The sequence below is a fragment of the Pezoporus wallicus genome, unplaced genomic scaffold, assembly GCF_028554395.1.
Source record: "Pezoporus wallicus isolate ANWC-B61680 ecotype Strahan unplaced genomic scaffold, APGP_CSIRO_Pwel_v1 contig_3847, whole genome shotgun sequence".
Lineage (NCBI taxonomy): Eukaryota > Metazoa > Chordata > Aves > Psittaciformes > Psittacidae > Pezoporus > Pezoporus wallicus.
In genome coordinates, this window is record NW_026639842.1 from 2396599 (window position 1) to 2419329 (window position 22731).

The 22731-nt window shown below is 41.7% G+C and overlaps 1 long non-coding RNA gene and 1 pseudogene across 1 annotated transcript; both read right to left on the minus strand.

Annotated features, from left to right (window-relative positions):
* Positions 1-656: 656 nt before the first annotated feature.
* On the minus strand, positions 657-2574 carry LOC130603043 (uncharacterized). Its single transcript, XR_008973054.1, has 3 exons — positions 2450-2574; positions 1752-1933; positions 657-1199 (listed from the first exon to the last, which is right to left on the minus strand). It is a non-coding gene; the product is annotated as an uncharacterized LOC130603043 (long non-coding RNA).
* Positions 2575-20707: 18133 nt separating this feature from the next.
* On the minus strand, positions 20708-21500 carry LOC130603032 (glycosyltransferase 8 domain-containing protein 1-like; annotated as a pseudogene).
* Positions 21501-22731: the final 1231 nt, after the last annotated feature.

Below are 22731 nucleotides of genomic sequence, written 5' to 3' on the forward strand. Positions count from 1 at the left end.
TATTGTTCAGTCTGTATTGTATCGATTTGAGTCAGGTTGTTAGGTCCATACCATAAAGGCCTCCAGCTCTGCTTTTGCCCCTCACAAACACAGGAAAGGGAATTATTGAATCTTAATCAGGAAAACTCAGCAAGGTTCCTCCTGAGGAGCTGCCTACAAAATGTCCTGGGGGAGACTCAATTCTCAGTGGAGTTGAGGTCTCTCTGCCCTGCAGGTTCAAGCACTCTTTTAGTGAAGTTAGGACAAAGTCACGATGGCAAAAGCTATGCTGCAGACATCATTACAACACCCAGCACTACTAAAACTTTTCCACAGCCTGACAGCATAGCTGCAGAAAGAATTTGGCTGGTGATGATTGATTTTTTCTTGTGCTTCCTCAATAGAAAACATGGTGAGATACTAAGGCCATTTATAGCACTGGAAATATCTATTTGTTTAAATTGTATATGTGCTTAAGTCATTTGCTGCCTCTTTGCTATTTAAGCTATTCCAAATCCCCTGGTGCATGCTGTATTTATATAGGTGTAGGAACAATCATCTTCCAATGGGTTAGGCATAGAGTATTAGATACGAAAATAAAGATCACAATGAAAAGTTTAAAACACAATTATTTGGTTCACAAAAACATGATCTACTTTTCCTGCAAGTACAAACTGTTAACATATTTTTCATTTTAATGTATGTTGCACATAACCAAAACCATAAAATTAACACATCCATATACACAAATGTTAATATAGTGTTTTCAGCAAACCGCATCTCAGACATTTCTCAGCATCATTGGGTCTCTGATGACACATCTATAGCCTGGATTTATTTTTTTTTTCTAATGGAGTTTGATGAATGCTCTGTCAGGAATGGGTGGGATAGGCAGTACAGTTTTGCCTTAACCATTTTATTCAACAGAAAACATTTTGATAATAGAAAATAATAAAACATAAGGGCCATTGCAGCTGAACCTTTTTTTAGGGACTGCCTAATGGCCAGAGTTTAGAGTGTTTTCTCCTCCTGTATGCAGTTTTTCATAGACTTTCTTAATTTTTTATTTTTTTCTTTTTTTTAGTGCTCATTGGTTTTTACACAACAGAATATTTTGTTTAATAATCCTAGAAATAAGGTGTCATTCTACTCTGAATCACAGGAGGGTGGATATATGCCATCTTCATCTCAGAGCTCTTGCTTAAGTGATTTACTTCTCCCTGAGGAAGAACCATGAACCAGTCAGGATTTAAGGCATAAAAAGCATAAATTCCATGATACAAAATCTGTAGAATTTCATCTAATTTCTCAGTCATTTCCTTGGTGAGTAAACCGCTTAGTGTGCAGATGTCTGAAAAAACAGGGCTTTGAGGACTAGCAGGGCTGCCTTGTCCCTCACGTTGGTCATGAACCTTCAAGGTACCAAGATACCTCTGCTGAGAATGACCACACTTGGCTGAGTCCACCCAAAATTACACAATCTGACTCAAAATAAGGATCAGGCTCATTATTTTCTCTAAAATTAGTAATTTTTCAATTGACATTTGTCCACAGAGGCTCGACACAGAAAGGATTGACATGATTTATCACCAATATAAAAAACAAAGAAATGAACCAGAACTAAACAAATAAACTATCAGAAGAGAGTTGTCTCTTCTGACATCAGTATTCATTAGGTACATTAGGTATAGAAAAACATAATTTCCATAGTATAACATCCACTGTAGTTCTTAATAGATGAAGATTAGGGAAATTAAGTGAATTGTAGCAACCTGTTTATTCAGGTATGAAACATCAGAGGCTTTGTTCATGTGGGGAGTTCCAGCTGGAGAGTTATCTGTGAGTAACAACATCCAGTTTCGCACTTGTGTGAAGCAGGCACGTTATAGATATGGCACTCACAGGGAAGCTCTCCTCAGCCAAAGGCTATTGAAACCATTAGTGAAGGCCTGAGCTGCACAAACTGCACCAACAGAAAGTTTTAGGTCATATTTGGGCAAAGGCACCTTTTAGGAGGCTAGAAAATCCAGCATGCTGGCTGGCTTGGCTGCTGGGTTCCTCCTGCTCCATCATACTCCATGGGGACAATTTCCTCTCCAACTGTTAAAAAATACCACTTCTGGTGTTTGTATCCTATTTTGTCTTTGAACCAAAGGCCAGGGGGAGGACATAATACCCCAATGGGTCACAGAGTTCAGCGAAAATCCTACAAGCTTTTCCTGAACAAATAACAGACAGTGACCTCTGGCCCTGCCTTTGCATAAGAATTGACATCAGTATTCAGGAGTTACCGCTGTGACTGGGGACAGCCACACAAATGCCAGATTCTGATTTAAAACTCAAATTTTTTTTAACTTTTTTTTTTTTTAATATTTTTTTTTAAGAACCCAGAAGAAAAGGAGGGCCTTGCAGCTCATCTGCATTACAGATCAGGCCTCTTTGAGAAAATCAACCATCCATAATTCATTACATGTTTCCTGCAGGGCCTGGAGACGGCCGAGGCCCTAGCAACGGAGTCATAGCAACAGCACCCGGACACAACCAATCGGCGGACACCTTCCCGACGCCGCTTAGCCAATCCGGCGTTGCGATAGAGACCGCGGCGATGGCGGCGCTAGCGGGCGCGCAGCCGGCCGCCGGCCCCCGCGGGGCGGTGCCGTTAACGGCTGATGCCGCCGTGAGGGAGGGTGGGCGCGGGAGGACTACGTGGGAGAGGCGGCTGGGCTTGGTTTGGGGACATTCGGTGCTGTTGAAAGTCTGTCAGGCCAAACCTCAATAGTGTATGTAGACGCTAAAAGGCCTGGTGGTTCTTGGTCATAAGGAAGTGGAATAGTGATTTTTTATTTTGTGACAGATAAGCGTACCTATTTTAAAACACTTGGACCTTGAGGAGGACTTTTCTGAGGAAAAAAGCCTTGTATTTGCCTGGCACAAAACCTGGCACAAAATCTCTTTTTCCAATAAAGATTGTTACCTGCAAATAGCTGTATAATTCGAAAAACTTTATGTGCAGCTGGGCTTTTTGTGAAGGAGAAATACTCTGCAACAACTCGTTGTAACACTGTAAATAAGAGATCACATTTTAAAGCATGAACTTAAAAACCAGGTATCTTTTCCTCAGTTGCACCCTGCAACAGTAATTGCCATTTGTGATTTTGCCTTTCCATGCCAGTAGCGTCTTACCTCGCATGACGCGCATTGTTCTCAAATGACATACGGGAGAACAAAGCAAAAATGCAGCAAGTGTGGAAACAGAATAGTTGCGAAAACAACCACAAAAATCTGCTATAGTAGAAGCTGTACTTGGAAAAAAGGTGCAGAAAGCATTGGAGCTTCCCCATGCGCAATTCCTTTGTGAAGTTTTGTTAACTCTCATGAAGTTGTAGTGCCGCTACAAACACAAAAATGTGTAGTTTCCTTTCTTTGAGGGGGAGGAAAGGTACTGAGCTTTGTTTGGATTAAGTAAGAAGCCAGAAAAGCACATTGATAACTAAAGGCACACTTTGGTGCCTTACTGGAGCCATCATGCTCTGTCAAATAGCATCATTTTCCTCAGAAATGCATAACCGAAAACTTGCTTTTGCAATTTTTGTATTTAACATACATTTTAAAACAAATACTTGATGTCCATATGTATGTGGGTACAGAGGTCCATAAATCCTAGTATAAAACTGTATCTTTTATCATTTATCTTTGCGGAAAATGAAACGCATTTATCCGCACCTGAACATTACACTTGAAGCCAAGATACTGTGGGTTATCTAAGTAAGCGTTTCACCCTTCACCCTAAAAGCTGATCCCAAATTCCACTGTAATGCATATGTTGCTCAGATATGAAAGCAGAGATAAGAAGATTTGCTATGGATGCTGCAAAGTACATTTTGGGACCCAGTGCCCCATATTGAACTTTAACAGATGATGCATAAATTGACTAAAGCCATGGAGGCTGGCAGGGGAAGATTGAAAAATATGTTCCAATCTCCCCTCATACATTTTATAAAATGCTGCAAATGCCCTGCTTCATCAAGGCCATGCCTTCTGAGATTCCACAGATGAAAAAGCACCATATAATAACTTTCTTGACTTGACAAATGGCTGAGAACTCCACTGTATCATTTATTTCTTTCAACAAATTAGTAAGACTAATTACTGCGTTTTCTTTTTAGAAGAGGCAATTTTTTGATGGTTTTAAGAGTAGCCATGTTAAGATTTTAACAGCAGTATTTTGCAGTAGTTAAACCTGAAATCAAAATGTTTATTTTACCTTAAGAAAAAAAAACAAAACAAAACAGGGAATTGGTGAAAATCAATCCAAAAGCATAATCACCATAAATTAAAATTTGTATTTTTTTCTTGCCAAGAAAGATCAATTTATCAATTTTATATTCTGCTTGAAATTAGACACAAATGAAGATTTGAATGTCAGGCCTGTGGCTGTTCATTAAAATCCTTTCATGAACCCTGTGGTCTGCATAGTTAAAAATAAGAAATTGCATTCCAAGGTGGTTAAGTTGTCCCATACTTTTATCCTTAACTTTGACAGTTTCCACGCAGGGCTGGAGGCCGCTCATTCTGAAAGGCACAGCTCTTGCTAATGAGCTGCTACAATCACACAACTTAAGCTAATGAATTTCTTATTCTCTTATGCAGATAAAAGTTTCTTTTACAAGTAGAAAGATCTCTGCTTTTTAAGTGGATTTGTACTTCGCATTTGGGGAAGGAGGGGAGGAAAGGATACTCCAGTGACTGAAATTCATTGTGTTCATCTGCATTACTGTGTAGCAATAAACAAATCATCACAGGAAGTGTGTAATGCTCCAAGGCAGAGCCACAGATCCAAGATCAAGGGTGGCACTATGAGCTCACACTTGAGTGAAACAAGCAAGTCTGAGCGGAAGAGCGGATCCTGTCCCTCTTCATATCCTGGAATGACTGGGCATGCACAGGAAGGCTTGGTGCTGTGCAGATGACCAGCATCCCACCAATGTGCAGCCCAGTGTGTAGAACAGTATGTCACTTCTATTTGCAAATCGTTTGTTTAAGGGGGAGTTATCCAGAGCACTGACGAATGGCTCCAGTCTGGAACTTGAGAGCACTGAAGTGCTGTAGAACACCAGTGTTGTGTACTTACATGGGGATCTCAAGGCATTTTGCAGCCATTTACCACCCAAGCCTCACAGCATCACAGAGATATATTTTACCTAGGGAATAAACCTGAAGTTCTTCCACATGTCTTCTATGGAAACAATGCGTTATCTCAAGAGCTGAATAGGAAATTCTGGACTCATTTTTAGTGTGCTAAAGTGTGGAGACTGCAATCGCAGTACCAGGAGTCAACATCTGCCATAAGAGAAGTCATTCTGGCTTTGTAGAGGAAGTGGGGAGGAGGAGAAAAGAAAGAAGTCTGAACTAGAATATGTTCTCCTGTAAGCAGTCTTGGAGTGTGTCAAAAGGAGCTTTGAATCTTGCCAAGGAGTTCATGAAGAAGTTCTGGGTATATGATGATTTGTGTTGCCAAATTAGTTTCGCTATTCAGTCAGTCTTACGAGTACATAAAAAGCCTGCACATCTTTTTTGAGCAGCTTGCTGTTCTCGTCATTTAAAATAGTTAAGGCTGAAATTGTAGGATGCCTTGACAATGTACAAGTGTGTTTTCTTCTTTAATCCTGGGGCCAAATTCTTGTCCTAAAGTAAGCAGCTGCACAGTGCTTATTTCCCTTGGTTCTGCTTTGGAGGTGGCAAAGACGAGCTCATCAACTTCAGAGGGAGCTGCAGACCCCTATCTCTGAACAAAAGTTAGCCTCCAGACTTGAAAGAATCAGATCACCTGTGAAAAGGAAGCTCTTGACAAAAACTTTTAATTCTACATTAACTCCTTAAAGATCTTCCCAGAGACTAATGTAAAGATGGAAGCCTGGTTTTGGCCTGACCCAAAGAGCATGAAATTCAACCAGAACACTTGCATTACTTCGAAGGGTTCAGATCAAGCCCTGAGGGAGTTACCTGCAACAACCCAAACCTCAAAACAACAAGCAGGATAGGTGTTTTTAGTTATTGTTTTCTGTCTGGTGACACGGAAACAAGATTTTCTGGTATATTTCTTATAAGCCTTGCTTTCTTACAGTTCTTCACAGGAGATTAGCATTTTCCCTAAATTTAGGGATGATGTGTACCCAAGGGTCAATAGAAATTTTGCAGTGGATTTGCCGCTGCTCTGGGCAGTGTTACGAAAACCTCCAAATGGCTCAAAACCTTTACTTCAGCATTTCACTTTTATTTGGATTGTAAAGCTTTGCTCAGCTAATTCTGCTATGCCCCAGCAGCCTGAAAAATCCTCAGAAAAAAAACAACCTAGGAACTGCCTTTTTTCTATTGTCTCTGTCCGAAAGGGGTCCAGGTAGTGACTTGTGAGTTCTCTCTGTACAAAGCAGAGAGAGGGAAAAAGAACTAATCTCCCCTGCCCCCCATGTGTGAGAGAAAGCAGGCATGCAGGAGAGTGTGGTCATCCGCAGCGAGAGCAGGGCTGCGGCAGGGGATGACCTCTGGCTGCATATCCACCACAAAGAGACCATGGCATTGACACAGCCTAACTGCACTCCTTTGGAGGGGACAGATTGAGGGGAAGTGACCCTTGGTGCCCCCCTTCTGCAGGGGACCTTGTGAAATAACTGTTGCTCTTCTCTTCCTTCCTCCCTCAGGCAGGTCAAAGAAATTAACAATGAGAAATCTCCCTTTTACTTGGTCATTTGGAGAGCAAGAAAACAAAGAGACTTTTTGCTTGAAAGGGATGAGAAGGAAGTGTAGAACCTTGACTATTTACTTCACTCTTGGGAAATGCACTGTGGTTCCAAAACCAGTCCAAGGGTTCGTGAATGGCAAAGCAGTGGGCATCAGCAGCAGGAGCTCTGGGTGAGGCTGGGTGAGTCTATCTGGGTTTGTCTTCTAAGAGAACTTACAAAATGATCCCTGCAGCTCCATTCCCAAGAACCAGGAACATCAAGAGATTAAGAGCTGTTCCACCCCACTCCCTAATGGCATCTGGTAAATTACTAGTAAAATGCAGTTCTGGGAGGAGAAGGACCCTGGGGGCTGTGGGAAGGAGAAGGCTGCTTTGAGGAACAGAAAAGGAAGCAGAAACAGTGAGGCCCACCTCACAGCTGTGTGAGCAATGTCTGCCCATCCCCACTGAAGTTCACAAAGGGCCAAACCTTGAACCCAAGGCCAGGCCTGAGTAAGTCTGAGCGTCAAGGGAAACATTTCAGGCATAACCCTGGTTCACATCTCTTAGCTGTTGAGGGCAGTAGGTAAAGCACACAGACTCCGTCTCTTCCTCTTCAAAGGAGTTTTAAATGTCTCTCAGATGCACTTGGTGTGAGTTGGGGCAGGAGGGAATGACCTTTGGATTCTCCCTCCAGAGGGAACCTGAGAAAATGACCTTTTGGCCCTTAGCTCTGCGGGTGCTCGGTAGAGGTCAGGAGGAATGATTCTTCGTCCAGTCTTGCTCTCCACAGGGGCTGGGGAGGAAGAGAAAGAACTCCAGGAATATGTGATCACGGGAATTTTTGTCTTCCTCTGAAAAAGGGGCATGTTTACTTCATAGCCCCTGTAAGAAAAATAACCTGCCACTAAGAAACAAGCCAATGCGCTTAAAACAAGAAAGAGCCTCAACTCTGTGACCTAGAAATCAAGGCAGAAAATAAAAGCTAATAAATAAATAAATAAGTAAATAAAATAATCAGGGATGTCGCACAAAATCAAGGGGTGCCCTCTGAAGAGGTGTAATCAAGGCTCTGAGCCATCAGTTATAATGGTTTTGATTAAAGAAAGCTGTGCAGAAGTAATCTATTTTATTTTTAAATGGCCTGATTTTCCCTTGCTACTTTCTTGGAGGCTGAACCTAGAATGATTTGGAGGACAGGAAATGTTCAGTTAAAAATGGCAAGTTAATAAAAAAGAAAACCCACATCCATTTAAGTGACTTTTGGATTTTGATGGCACACTTTACAATTGGCTGAAAATAGCAATGCTTTAGTAAAATAAAAGCAGGAAAGACCTTCCAAATCCTGGCTGGTCGAGCCACACAGTTCTTCACTTCTTCCACCAAACCTGCAATATAGGAGCAGCTGTCAGACTGAGCCGGAGATGGGGTTCATCATATGCTGTGTACCTAGAAGCACAAGGGGCTTTATTTATTCTGTGTATTCTTCGCAGTGTGAAACACTTAAAATAAAAACTTACTTCTTACATACTTTATTCACAATTTTGAACTTCTTCAGTTGTTTCTGTTATAGCTGAAAGCTTCTTTAAATCTGAAAATCTTCTGTTCTTATATAGGGTCAAGCATATTGTCTTTGCTTGATAAATAAAGACAAATAGTAGAAAAGAACCTCAACCACTGCTGGAGTGGGAGGGGAGGGAAGTTTACATTTTCTTCCTCAAGAAGGTCAGATGTTTATTCAAGCCTACCCAAGCCTTTTGATCAGGGGATGGGCTGTGTTAGAAATCTCATGAAAACAGCGCTTCCTGGAGAATGGAAGGGGTGGCTGTCTTCAGAACAGCTGGACACAGGGAGCTCTGCTGGATTTAGAGTCTGACAGTGCTGAAATACAAGGTACAGAAACAAAGCCTGTTTCCAAAACGGTTATTTGAATGAAGCGAGATGAGTTCTTGCAATAACCTCCATTGTGTCAGCAAGAGTAAAGTGTGCATTATTTCCTGCCAGTTATACACTACCCAGCACTGAGAGTTCCTCCCAGCTGACTTACATGTTGGAAATGAGGGAGGCTGTGCCCTTACCTTATTTTTGAATAAGCTGCTTAAGACATTAGCACCTGGAAAAGCAAAAGGAAGCCAAAATTTCTACTAAGTGCACAGCTTTGGTTTGGTAAGTTGCATGTGTCAGGATCCAGTCATCCAGCCACTGATAAAAACAGGCCTCATCTTCACTTGCTGCTGATGAAATTTTGGGGAGGATAAACCAGCTGCTTGCAGTTGGTTTTATTTTGACACCTCTTGATGCTTCAGGTTCCTGACTATGTTATTATCACATTCCAAACTTGACATAGAGACTAATACACACAGAAAGAGGTATGTTTCCATGAAAAAATAAAACCACCATTGTGTAATTTGACCTATAAAAGCATTGACAGCACATCTGCAACACAGTCGGGCTGTTTAAAGTTGAACATCTTAACCCTGATTCATGAGGATGGTTGTGAACACGAGCACAGGCAAGATGCTGATGACCTCCTCATAAAGGTAGACAACAGCACTAGGTAGTGTCTGCAGACGCTGATCCTCTGCAAGAAGTGGAAATGCCACTCTCCTGACAAAATACAGGAATCCAAACAGACCTGCAAAGTACAATTTTTGTAGAGGCTTAGAAATTATCTCTTTGCCACAATGAATGGGCAAAAGCTTATTGTGTCCTCCCATTCTGACTCATAATTAACATTTGATTTCTAAATGCTTGGCAATCTTGTATGTTCTTTTCAGTAACAGCATGTGTTCTCTATTCATAGGAAATCAAAGTCGTATGATGTTTACATTTCAGCAGCATGCTTCAGAGAACAAATATAGCCATTCACAGCAGAGCTACTTTTAAATAGCATTAAGAAAATAAGAAAGTCATGGAATACAGGACCAAATGAAGTTACATTCCTCACCTGCTAAAATTACTTTCTCAACATGCTGTCTGTTGCCTCAGATTCTAAGATCTGGAGGTAAAAAACACAATAGTCTAAAATCAAATTGCTTAACCCATTTGTGAGAAATAATGCAATAGCACTTGTGGCCTTGCCTTTATCCATCCAAAGGATGGACCATCCTTTTCCCAAAGTGAGACTCACCCTCCCCAGCTCCCTGGTAGCATCCTATCCAGCAGCAATGTGACACTTCTGCTGCTGTGAGAAAAATTTAGATCCTTTCAGAAAACTTCTTGCAAGATACTTATGTTTTGGTACAATGCCCATTCTGAGTCACAGTTACAGGAAAGCACCCAGGAGTCATAAGCCTCTCTCAGGTACTCTCAGGTACCTTGGTTATCTGCATAATGCTGAACCATGCTGTGTAGGTACACCTTTGTGTTGGTCTTCAGAACAAAATCAGCTCCTTTAACCATGAGGGGAAGCTGGGAAAAAAAATAAATTGTTTATACAGAAATAATGTCTTTTTTTTGTCCTCTTCAAGTAGAAGTTGTTTAGGAGAAAATAGTCCACTCTAAGGTCTAAAGTCACTTTAAACAAACTGGAATTCACCTCCCAGTTTCTCACACTAACGCAGTGAGAAATGCACAAATGTACTGGACAAATCCTCATGCTTGTTAAGGATGGTGAAGCTGCATGGTATGTCACCTGCAGAGCTGGGACCTGGCTCCAGCTGATGGTTTGTGTCCCAGCCTTGGTCAGTTTATGTGTATTCTTTACAAATTGCACAAGGATCTCTGGAGCTCACAGTCGCTGCAGATGAAACATAAAGCCACTTAGTTTTTGACCTTAATGACTGAAAAATGTGTTTAGTAGATTAATATTAAGTGAGAAAAGGCAATGTGTGATAGAAAACCATGCCTTTGAAATCCGTGAAGTTCTTTCTGTTAACTTCAGTGAGCTGTGGTTGTGTGGTTATGTGCATTTGTGTGAACAAGATGGAAAATAATAAGAAAAATCACAGTAGCATTGGGACACAAATACAAGCACAACTGTTGTGCAGGGATTGGTTGCCGTGCCCTTGGCATGTGTTTTTTGTCAAAATACCACAGAGCAATGGCTGTTTGCCGGGTATGTATTATAGCACATACTAACACAGAAAGGGGAGGGGGCATTCAGTGACACATTCTGATTAATTTGTTAACAGGAGCTTCCTTATACTCATTACAGCTATTCAGCCATATCACTTTCGAAATCTGAAGACACAATTTTATCTGAGAGTCCATATGGCTTATCAGGAAACTGTGCATATAGAAAACTACCACAATCCTGAACCAAGATAATATTTATCTAATAGACCATAACAGCTCGGGAAGAGTCAATATGGTCTCTCATTTGAGCATGCATTCTGGTATGCATTCTACCTATTCAAACACAAGTCATTTACATTGCAAGCTATCTGCCTGGCAAAATGTAAGTAATTCTTATAATGGTGGATTTTTTTTTACAAGAGAGATTATAAAGATCACTTGAATGCGTTGTAGTCCATGGACTAATTTGGAAATTACTGAGTATTTGCGTGATAGAGTGTAATGGACTCTGATGGAGCTGTTGGCTTTTATCAGCTAAACTCATATTTTGATATGTAAGCAAATTTGAAAAGAAAAACATTTGCAGAATATTCAGCCAGGCTGCTCTGCCTGACTTGCAGCATCCTGCCTGCTTTGAGTCACCAGGTTGGTAAAAGGAGCAGACTCTCTGCTACCAAGGCCCAGATCTGGCAGAAATGAGCCAATACTGTAAATTCGCTTTTATCCCTACAACTCAGAGAAGCCCAGGAGTATGAAGAGCAGATTGCTGGGGGTTAGTGACTGAGGAGCAAGTGAAGAGGTTACCCTGCTCACTTAATCCTGTACAACTCTGCGGAGAATATCCTATGGTGAATCTGTACTTGCCCTGAGAATCCTGAGTGTGTCCCTGGCTGTGCATTCAGAGAGCCTTTAACAGTGTAGTTAAAGGCTCTGTAGTTAAATACTGTCTGTATTTTCTGTTCTGTTTTCCCTCTTTTGGAAAATAAAGAGAAAAATGGGAGATAAAGCAGGGGCATTGGAATATGGAAAAAGAAAAATAATAAGATGTTAGGTTTTAGTTCAGTGCTTGGATACTGTTCAAAGTGAAGGTGCAGAAAAATTTTGAAGAACACAGTTTTTTTGTGAAAGAGCACAAGAGAATCTTTTTGACAGGTTTGATTATTTGTTTGTTTAAGGCAACATTTTTGGCAAACTACAGCCAAGGAAAAGTCTTCCTGAGGAGGGACTACCCAAAATGACAGTGGCCCCTCAACATAAAGTCTGAGAGCCCACAGTAAGAGGGATGAAGGTGTCTCTCCACTGAATGCAGAGGGACCCCACGTGGCTGGTGTAGACTATGTGCCTGCTTCCTATATGATACAAGTTAGGGGAGACAGAACCTATTCAAATTCTGATTTTTTACCAGATCCTCTCATGGAATTAAAATGGACAAGCAGCAATGCAGTATTGGCCTCTCCAGCAATTTTCCATAAATTATCAAAGCAGATCTCCCCATATATCAAGGTTCACAATCCTTTTAAGTAAATTGATTTCAATTATGTGTTTATACCATCTCCAAGTCATTTGGTGGCATTTCCAGAAAAGGCAGGAGGTTCTGACACTGAGTGGAATGGAGAGTTATTCGCTGTTGGAACCACACAGACAGCAAGTGACCTTGTATACTAGAGTTTTGGAAGGTCTTGATGAAACTGTGCATAGAGTTGCAGTTATTATTGTAATGAGACATTTATGAAGTCAGCCACAGAATACTAAAATTAGAATTCTGGTAAATGAAGTAAACTGAAATGCAATTTTTTTTTAATCAGATCTTACTTTTCTGGAGGATTATCTGTAAAATGGCAGTTGATATAGTGCAGTAAGACAGTATAATAAAAGGAAGTATTTAATTTACTTGAAAATGCATTTAGATTTGATTATTTGAGGGTCTGTCATCAGCTGTTAAGCTGCTGGAATAGGCATCAAGACTTAATATATCGACTACATTACCTAAACCCTTCCTACTAGCTAAATAAATATATGTAATCCATATTCCATTGAGCTACTGAAGCAAGTTGCTGGTGGTAGAAATTAAGGTGTCATGAAGGAATTAAGTTTCTGACCATAGAGCCTGCACTAATCACTGCAGCTTTGCCTTATTTTTGAGAAGAAGACTAGAAAGGAATATACTGAAAAGAAATGGGCTGATTTCTGCCCCTTCATGTCTTGCCCATCTTGCAGGGTGAATGAGGATTAAAAACAAGCCTTTCCTCAGTATCTCTCACTTACATTGGTGTAGTATAAAGGTATCTAGGAAGCCCCAGCTTTGTTACTGTGTTTTCTGCATGGTAAGCGTGCTACATTTAGTTTCCATTGAAATAGCAACACAAATTCAACAGTACATTTCTCTGAGGCTTCCTATGTATCTATCTATCTTGTCCATCACCTACCAGCCTCAGTTCTTGCTCCTCCTCACTTCCTACTGCCATCACACCGATGATAGTTGTGCCTGATATTCTCAGCAGTACTCCTATAGCAAGCCAGTCTCTTGTTCTCATCTCCACATGCATAGCTTTTGTCTTAGCAAAGTAAACCTGTGCATATTTCTAGCCACAGAATAACTGTTAAGTGTAGTCATCACATTATCCCTGTTTTAAGGAGGAAGGATTTGAGATAAATAGGACTAAGTTTAGGAAAACAACGTTTGCCATCAGTGAGAATGGGCTGCGTTTGAAGCATTTATTTAAGTGCTCTGCAGAATCAGAGCCCCAGCCACGTATGTGCCTCAGTTTCCCATTATCTCTGGGGAAGATGCCACTTACTCACATTACTGTTGTGTGGTATGCTCCCACTGATCATATGCTCATGATGCGCTTGGGAAAAATGACATTAGCTTTTCCAAAGATCTGGATTGTCTCTTTTTAATTTTAACTGGTTTTGCACATAACCCCCAACGTTTTCTCCCTGTAGGTTGCATCGGTGTGTGATTTCTTTATTGGTAAAATCAAAATGCATCAGGAAAGTTCCTGAATAACAAATGCAGCACTTCAGCCTCCTGGAGTTTAATTATATTTGTATGCCCACTCCTGCTTCTGTGACTCTTTCAGAGGTTCCCACTCGCAGCTGCAGCTAAGTGGGCACATCTTAAGGTGACAGATTAAGAATGTATGTTCAAGTACATATATAAGTGTATACATAGATTTCCATTCCTCCTTTGTTTCTCCCTCCCGCTCACTGATGTTAAAATCACACAGTTGCAATTTAAACCCCAACACTGTTATTTGAAAAAAAATATATATATAAATTGCTCACCTTCATCCCTCACCTTTCAGAGAATTTCACACATTATATCCCTCCTTGCTCACCCTCATTCCTGGTTTGACAAGGGAGTTTCAGAAAGCTTGTGATCCTTTTCTTTGACCATCTCCTGTCATGCCAGCAGAAGTATTTCCCACACTACAGCAATCCTATCTAGGCCTAAGCTGACAGGTGACTAGGAAAACTTCAGATCCAAATCAGACTTTGTGACACAATCAACACATTCCTCCTAAGACTCTGTGGAGTCTCATGGCTTGTATTGCATTATATTTACCTGAAAAATGCAGAGTCAGGTCAATACTGTAAAACTCTCAAAGTTTAAGATGCTCACACTTGTGGGGCGGGGAGAAGCCGTGATTCAGGATTACATTTTTACTTCAACCACACTTGTGCTGCTTTTGTGTTCACTTCCTTTGAATATTGATGTGATTGAATTCTGTGTCCATTAACATTCACAGAAAGTGAACCTCAGAGCTGCACATATATTTGTAAAAGCAGCAGTTTACATTTGCACACTTAAGTATTCATAGCTAAAAGCACTCACTTGAGGAACAAAATCACTACCATTTAGTCAGCCATTCCCATGCAAAACTGTTTATTACTGACTGATTTTTGATCCTACTATAGAAATTTTTAGCTTGCACATAGAAAAAAAAATGTATATTTAAATAATCCAAGGAAATCACTACTTTCCATACATTTGTGCCAGGAGAAGAAAAGCTTAGACAGATTATGTATTACAAAGTATTTGTTCAGAATTTGGATCTTCCTACCATGAAGGCGTGACCTCTTGTAGATGTTAGTGGTATAGAAACGATGACACACAGCTGAGCAGATACAGGCTTTTCAGCAGAGACATTACACATCCACCTGACACAGTTAATTAAAATGTCACTTCTATAGGAGTAAAGGGAGATGAATGTGAGCCAAACAGCTGAGCAGAGAATTTTGTTTTGCCTTTGAGCAATTCACTGTAATTTTGTTTAAACACAGGGTGTTTTTTTCCCATTGTAATGATCAATAGAAAGCTACAAAATTTACCCTAAAAACCCACTGGCATATTCAAACCATTTTCTTCACAACTTATGCTTACTGATCTTAAACTTCAACTGTTCAGCATGGTGACCTGGCTCACTAACATCAGTGCAAAGACCCCTTTTGATTTCTGTGGGAGTTATAACAGTCTTGCCAGGAGGGTGTGTAGAATCAAATGCTGTACTTACTGTACTAAGTGATGATGTGGGGTTAAGTCATCCTCTGTCAGGGTATATGAATTAGCATGTGGTTTGTTGAAAATGTAGCCTAAATACAAATGCTAAATCGGCACAAATGTCAGGAGCATGTTGATGAAGTGTGTTGATGGCACAAAGCTGGGAGGTTTTCCCAAGCAGAAAAGAACTGGTATGTTGTACAGAAGGAATTGAAGGCACTTTGGGCTGAAATAACGGAAATGGGGTGAAATTCATTCAAGGTGCAAAATACTAACTAATACATCGGGAACTAAAACCTGAAACACTTCCTGTAATGTGGGAGCTCATCATTGGGAAATGACTGAAAGGTCATGAGTTGATTGTAAGGCAGCTGTGAGCCACCAGCCTGGAGCACTTGGAAGAAGGCTGTCTTCAGTTATATCATGAGACCCTAGGATGTATCAGCCTAAGTGTTATGATCTGGTGGGCTGATCTAATGGTGTAGTACTGACTTCAAAATGGAGACATGATTCTTGTGCCCTTTCCCCACATGCAGCCACATGCTCCCACTGTTTCCTGTGCACCATCTCTAGTTTCCTCAGACCCTTTTCATGGTCTTCTGCTGCCTGTCAGTTCAGTCTACTGTAATGTTTGGTAACCAAGTGTCGCAGTTTAAACCCAGTCAGGCAATTCGTTCACTCACTTCCCCCCCTTTCTTGCCCTCCCCCTGCTCCCGGAGGGACAGAGAGGAGAATCGAAAAGAATGCAACTCCCACAGGTTGAGATAAGAACAGTTTAGTAACTAAGGTATAACACAAATCACTACTGCTACCACCAATGATAATAATGATAAAGGAAATAACAAGGGAAGAGAATACAACACCTCAGCACCAGCCGACCGATAACTCGCCCCCCTCAGCCCAACCAAGCACCGACCGATACCTCCTCCAACCCTGCAGTCTCCCAGCCCTTCCAGCTAACTCCCAGTTCTACATCCTGGGCATGATGTGCTGTGGTATGGAATAGCTCTTTGGTCAGTTTGGGTCAGGTGTCCTGTCTCTGCTTCCTCCTGGCTTCCCTTCCTCCTGGCAGAGCATGAGGCTCACAAAGTCCTTGGCCAAACCAAAACATCGCTATCAGTTCTGTTCCCAGGCCGAAAGTCAAAACACTGCACTGCACCAGCTACCAAGAAGGAGAAACATGACTGCTACTGCTGAACCCAGGACACCAAGGGAAAAAAAAATGTTGGGTTTTCTTTCTGAGTTAATGAGCTGCATCCATTTGCAGGGAGATCCAGAGAGATCCAGACCTGCCACATGTTAATGACAAGAGTGTGTAGCAGGGAGCAAAGATGGGCAAAAAGGAAAGGAGTAGGTCCTTCTTCTACTGGGAAGTGGATGTTAGGTCAGTGCAACCCAGTTTGGGAAAACTGCTGCCATAGTGTCTTTGAATAAGGCTTTGTTAGAGTAGGATTTCATCTGAAGCTTTGTGTACCCTTTGATGCTCACACAGGAATGGATCTTTTGGTGGTAGCTTTGCAGAGCAGCCAGAGAAAGGGTGTTGAGACTGCCTAGCTGCCTTCCAGAGATGCTCCTGGAGAAGTCAGAAGTTGGGACATGCTTGCCAGTTGAAAAATTGATTCTGCCAGGTGGCAGCTTCCGTGAGAGACTTATTCCTAGATCTCTACTTTGTGATAGCAACTCATAAACAAGAAGCAGACAGTGTCCTGCCTTCAGGGAAGTCTCAAACTCCCCAGACCCTGGCATGCCAGCATACAAGTGCTGCAAATACCATTATATGGACCTGTTTGTAAACCTAGTAGGGGTGTTGTTCCCTCTACTGAAAACGTGGTCCAGAACCTTATTCTTCTACTCAGTAAAAATCTACCAATTTTCAGCTAAGTGTATTTAAAACCAGCGTACACATGGGATCAAGTAAACTCAATTGCAAAACAAGAAAGGAGGCAATTAGCAAGATATATAGCCAAGCTGTTAATTACCACACTGAAAGCAAATGGTCACAAGGAAACAAATACAAAAGGCAAATTTACTGAGGGATGGCAACCAACCTCCAGCACCTAGACTCCCCAAGAACTTTTCACGTGCCAGAACTGGAAATCAAGTTCTGGAGACACCCTGCTTTCCAAATGACCCGTTTCATTTCTACTTGTATTCCTGCTGTACCAGCTTCAGTAGCTGGTGAGCTGGTTTTCATCCAATAATCCTTTCTGGAGGATCCCTTCAGCATTAAGTGGTTCAGCCACTTACTCGTCTCTGTCAGAGAGGCTTTGCAGATATTACACAAACAGTCTTGTCAGCTTTCTCAGGACCCAGATCTGGAGTAGCAAGATGGATCCTTTCATCCTTTTGCATGCAGTCCTTTTGCAGTAGCTATGCCATGCAGTACTTTCTCCCCCTGCAGATACTCCTTGACTGCTGTGCCTACATCTGCAGGTCTCAACATCCTCTAAGTGATGCTTGAAACGATACAGCACAGTGGTGAGGAGTGCCAGGGACCAGGTATGACCAGTGCAGTGCTCAGGAGAGCAGGAGCATGAGAAGTCTGGGCAAAACATGAAGGACAAGGTGCTTTTTGTCTTTCAGAAAGAGAATGGGGAAATAGGTCTGGAAAACAGAGTGGGAGGTATAAAAGGAGAGATGTGAGAAGTGATGACTTGTGTGTACGTATACATGAGAGAATAAGAAGCAAAGTTTTAAACGGGCAATTGGTTTGGGGATTTTATTGAATATAGGTTGAAACTCCAAGCTGTAATTAATAACCTGAGCCTGGACCTTACCTACTATAGAGAGTTGCTAACACATCCCTATAAAATGTCTTGCAAGGAAATAGCTATACATAAATTCTGTGAAGCTTATGATTTCCAGCATGTTACCAACTTTGTATAAAGATGGTCTGTTGTTATAAAACATGGCGGCAAACATGGTGTCCTGGGTTCAGCAGTAGCAGTCATTTTTCTCCTTCTTAGTAGCTGGTGCAGTGCTGTGGTTTTGACTTTCATCCGGGGAACAGCACTGATAACACCGATATTTTTAGTTGTTGCTAAGTCATGTTTACTCTGACCAAGGACTTTGTGAGTCTCATGCTCTGCCAGGGAGGAGGGGAAGCCGGGAGGAAGCAGAGACAGGACACCTGACCCAAACTGACCCAAGAGGTATTCCATAACCGCAGCACATCAAGCCCAGGATGTAGAACTGGGGGCAGTTACCCAGAAGGGTTAGATCACTGCTCGGTTGGGCTGGGTATCAGTCGATGGGTGGTGAGCAGTTGTATTCTCTTCCCTGGTTATTTCCCTTATCGTGGTGGTAGCAGCAGTGGTTTGTGTTATACCTTAGTAACTGGACTGTTCTTATCTCAACCTGTGGGAGTTACATTCTTTCGATTCTCCTCCCCATCCCTCTGGGAGCTGGGGAGGGAAGGGGGAGGGAGACAGAGACTAAGTGGTCTGATTTACCGCTGGGCTTAAACCACAACAGTTCTTTTTGGTGCCCAACGTGGGGCACAAAGGGTTGAGATAATGACAGATCTGACCAGAGTGTGTCTAATCATGTTTATGATAAGCATTCATTGTTTCAGATTAATAGTCACTCGTCACAATGCTGATTTATGGGCTCTCAAAGTTGTTGCCCTTGATCTCGCAGTTTCAGCTTGTCGTACCTTACTTACAGCCAGTATTTGCTGTGTTAGTGTTTACCGGCTGAGGGCCTTGGGCTAAGGTTCTTGTTTCATTGTACTTTATGGTAATGACTTGTAATGCAATAGAATCATTGATCATGAAACTGATCTGGCTTATGTTCCCAGTGTGGTCATCACCTCTATACTTTTGGAGGTATATAATAGAAGTTTTTAACAATTACACACCTTTTTTCTCTTCCTCAGGTGGTCAACCCATGAAGGAGACATTCCCTTACATTTCCAGCCCCAGCACCAGACCGTTTACAGCATCATTTGAGAGTTCTGAAGGTTTTGAATGGCCTTTAGGTACCCTTGAGACCTGCCTGCTGATTGTGATGGGGATCACCATGTTGGCATGCATATAGAGTGTGTTTTACCCACAACTATTTCATCTGATATCAAGAGCTGACCAGAGTCGGGTTTGGGCCTTGTCTAGGGTTAGATGACAATATAGGAAGACCAGGAGATTTTCCCGGAGGCTGGACAGTCATGAGTGACAGGGTATGTGGAATAGTATGGGCAAGCATCTAGACCAGTGGGCCCCTCCAGTGCTTTGGAATTTCACCACTGAACAAGTGCAAAATCCAGACGAATTAGTAAAACACTTAAATGTGGTGTGTTGTCATTCTGGTCATACCAGAGAGGGACAAATCATGGCAACGTGCTGGGGCTTGGCCTGTGCTTACAGAGCCCTGTTCAACACTATCCAGCACGTTCAAAAGGAAAAAAAATGTCCCTAGATCTGACGGCAGCGCAGCTACCCCAGCTCCAAGTACAGCAGCTACACCAGCCCCAGCAACAAGTACAGCAGCTACTCAATCCCCAGCGACAAGTACAGCAGCTACCCAAACCCCAACAACAGATACTGCAGCTAAACCAGAGGACCAATTCGTACCAGTATTGGTTGCTCCTGTATGAAAGGGGAAAAGCAAAAAAAAAAGACAAGAAAGACAAAGGGACAAGATGAAAAAACAATGGCAATACACTTTCTACCGAGGACAGCATCTGATCATCACATGATGAAGAAGAAGAAGAAGAAGAAGAAGAAGAGTTGACTTCTCGACCTTGGACCTCAACCAAATTATAGAAAATGTGAAAAGATTTTACCAGTCAATCAGGGGAGCACATCATCACCTGATTGCTCCTATGTTGGGACAACAGGGCCGATGGTCACACACTAGAAAGTACAGAAACCAAGCAGCTGGGATCACTTGCTAGAGAAGGGGGAATTGACAAAGCAATTGCAAGAGAGAAACAGTCCCTCAGTCTTTGGAGGCAGCTCTTGGCAGCTGTGAAAGAAAGGTTTCCATACAAGGACGATGTTATGAGTTGTTCGGCCAAGTGGAATACTATAGAGAAAGGCATCCAGTCTCTGAGGGAATCAGCCATCGTAGAGATGATCTATCACATCAAGCCGAATAATGGGGATACACCCATAGATCCAGACGAAGTCGAATGTACACAACCCATGTGGCTGAAATTTACATGGAATGCACCGTCATCATATGCCCTTTCACTGGCAACAGTAACCTGGAATGACATAGTACCATTAACAGTGGACGAAATGGTTCATAAACTCCGAGAATTCTAAGACCATCTCACCCCTTCCATCATTTCAGCTGTGGAAAAACTGCCCCAAGACCTCAAATCATTCGCTTTACCAGGTAAAACTGCCCCACGGCCAAGTGCCAGCTATCCTGAGGGAAACTTCGGAGGGAACCAGCTACTAGATGGCTCAATTAGCCTTTCGCCCCTAGACCCAGGTCAGACAACTGATTTGCACGTCAGGAGCAGTATGGACCTCCACAAGAGTTTCCTGAGAAAATGCCATCAGTTATCAAAATGAACTCTACTTTGCTTCATAGGCTTCTGAATGTCTGCGGATTAGGCCGAACTTGCCTGTAGGGTCAGGAGCATACCACTTCTCCCAGACTTCAGCATATGAAGCTGGTCTTCCCCATGGCTTGAAATGTCCATTCCAATGGAGCAACTTGGCAGCTTTCACAAACTGAGGAGAGTACCTTTTTCCAGCAGTAGACCCGAGATGCCAAACATTCAACATGGGGTCAATACTGGGATGTTGCTTGTAAAATACAATTAGCAATGGAGGTGTTGTAATGCTGCCAGCCAGAGTCCTACTGTAAAGTTGCTCTACTATATTCAGGGCTATCCACTTCTCCAATTGCTTTGTGATGTTCTGCAATTTCCATTCTTCAAATTGGCAGCAATAACTCCTGGATTGAAAGAGCAGGTGTTGGCTTTCATGGCAAGCTTTCGGATGGTTTCTTTTCTGTAATCTAGAAACCCAATGTAATTATACTGATTGCCTGCCCCATGGACAGCAACTTTATTGGTGATTGAGTCACAAACACAGCTGCATGTCCGGGTTTCAAAGGAGTGTTGTAATTGCACAAGATGATATTCTTGAACTTTAAAGGGATGATGCCCTGCTCCCCTGCCAGTGTCATCAGCAAGTGCTTTCTGAAATGCTGCTTGGAAACGTCTTTTCCAGCAACTGTTTTCACTTTTTGTGTAACCTTTCTAAGTTCCTGTGGCCCATTTCCCCCACCTTCCCCTTTGTTCTTGAGTAAAATAAATGCAGTAGTCATATGTGAAAGTATGTTCAGAGATCATTAATGCTATTTTACTTCCTGCGTTTATGTCAGAATTTTGGAGACAGTGGTTTATACCCATGGCTGAAAATTCAGATTTGAGCTTGGGACTGTGTGATTGGGCTGAGTTGTCATTGTCGTGTTTTGACTTTGTGGATTATTCTTTTTTATTACAAAATTCTTTTGGCTTGACATGCCTAAAAAGGGGGCAAAAGCACCCAATGCTTTTATCTTTTCTCTTACACATAACTGCAACAATAACATAATAATTTTCATTTTAAAGTGCACGGATGCCATTTTAATCACTTATTGAGCATCTAACATAGTACAAAGGTAAGGATGAAATGGAATATTTGTGGCTGCAGAGACAGATATCATTATTCAAGGGTAGAAGCATGTGAAAGGGTAAAGGGGGTTTAAAGAGATACTCTTTTGTTGTACTTAACACTGATAAATGACATACAAGTCAGGATAACAGGGCAGAGCTCCTGTCAGGGTGACAATGATAAATGTGGAGTCTGGAACAGAAAAGTCCACTAGACAGAAATCTGTATATGACACGTTGTACATTTGATAGACTTGCCTGCATGGTCTGACTAAGGCACAAAGTGTTCCTCTAGGCTGGAGTTATGGCCCTTGAGCACATCTTATACAATCACGGAGTTCATGTTTGTGTTCCCATTTTTATATGGCAAAAAAAGATCAATTTCCCTTAATCAGTGCAACACACAGGACTAAAAACAGTGAGGAAAACTGTTCTTATACAAATATAATTGATATCACTTTCAGGCTAACCTTTGTATAATATGAAACAAAAAGCAAAAAACAAAATTATTTTTATTACTGCTGTCTCAAAAAAAAGAAAACAAACAAACCACAAACAAACAAAAACCCCAAACCGCCTCTTTTTAAAAAAAAAATGCCCAGTGTTAGCCTGTTACTCAAGAGAAAACAAAATCCCTAATTATTTCTTTTTTATGAATAGAACAGAATGTCTGTGATTTATGCAGTAAGCTTCCTACATCCTGTGCTCCAGTGCAGCATGACCTGTACTTCTCAAATGTCCTTAGCATCAAAGATTAAGATGGAGGAGTGGAGGCAGCCAGAAAAGGCATTCATGTCCTCAAGAAACAATTTTAACAGTTCACAAAGAAAAAAAATCCAAGAATACACTCATGTAACATTCACTGTACCCTCTTAACAGATGACTAAGGCTTGCACTTTCAAT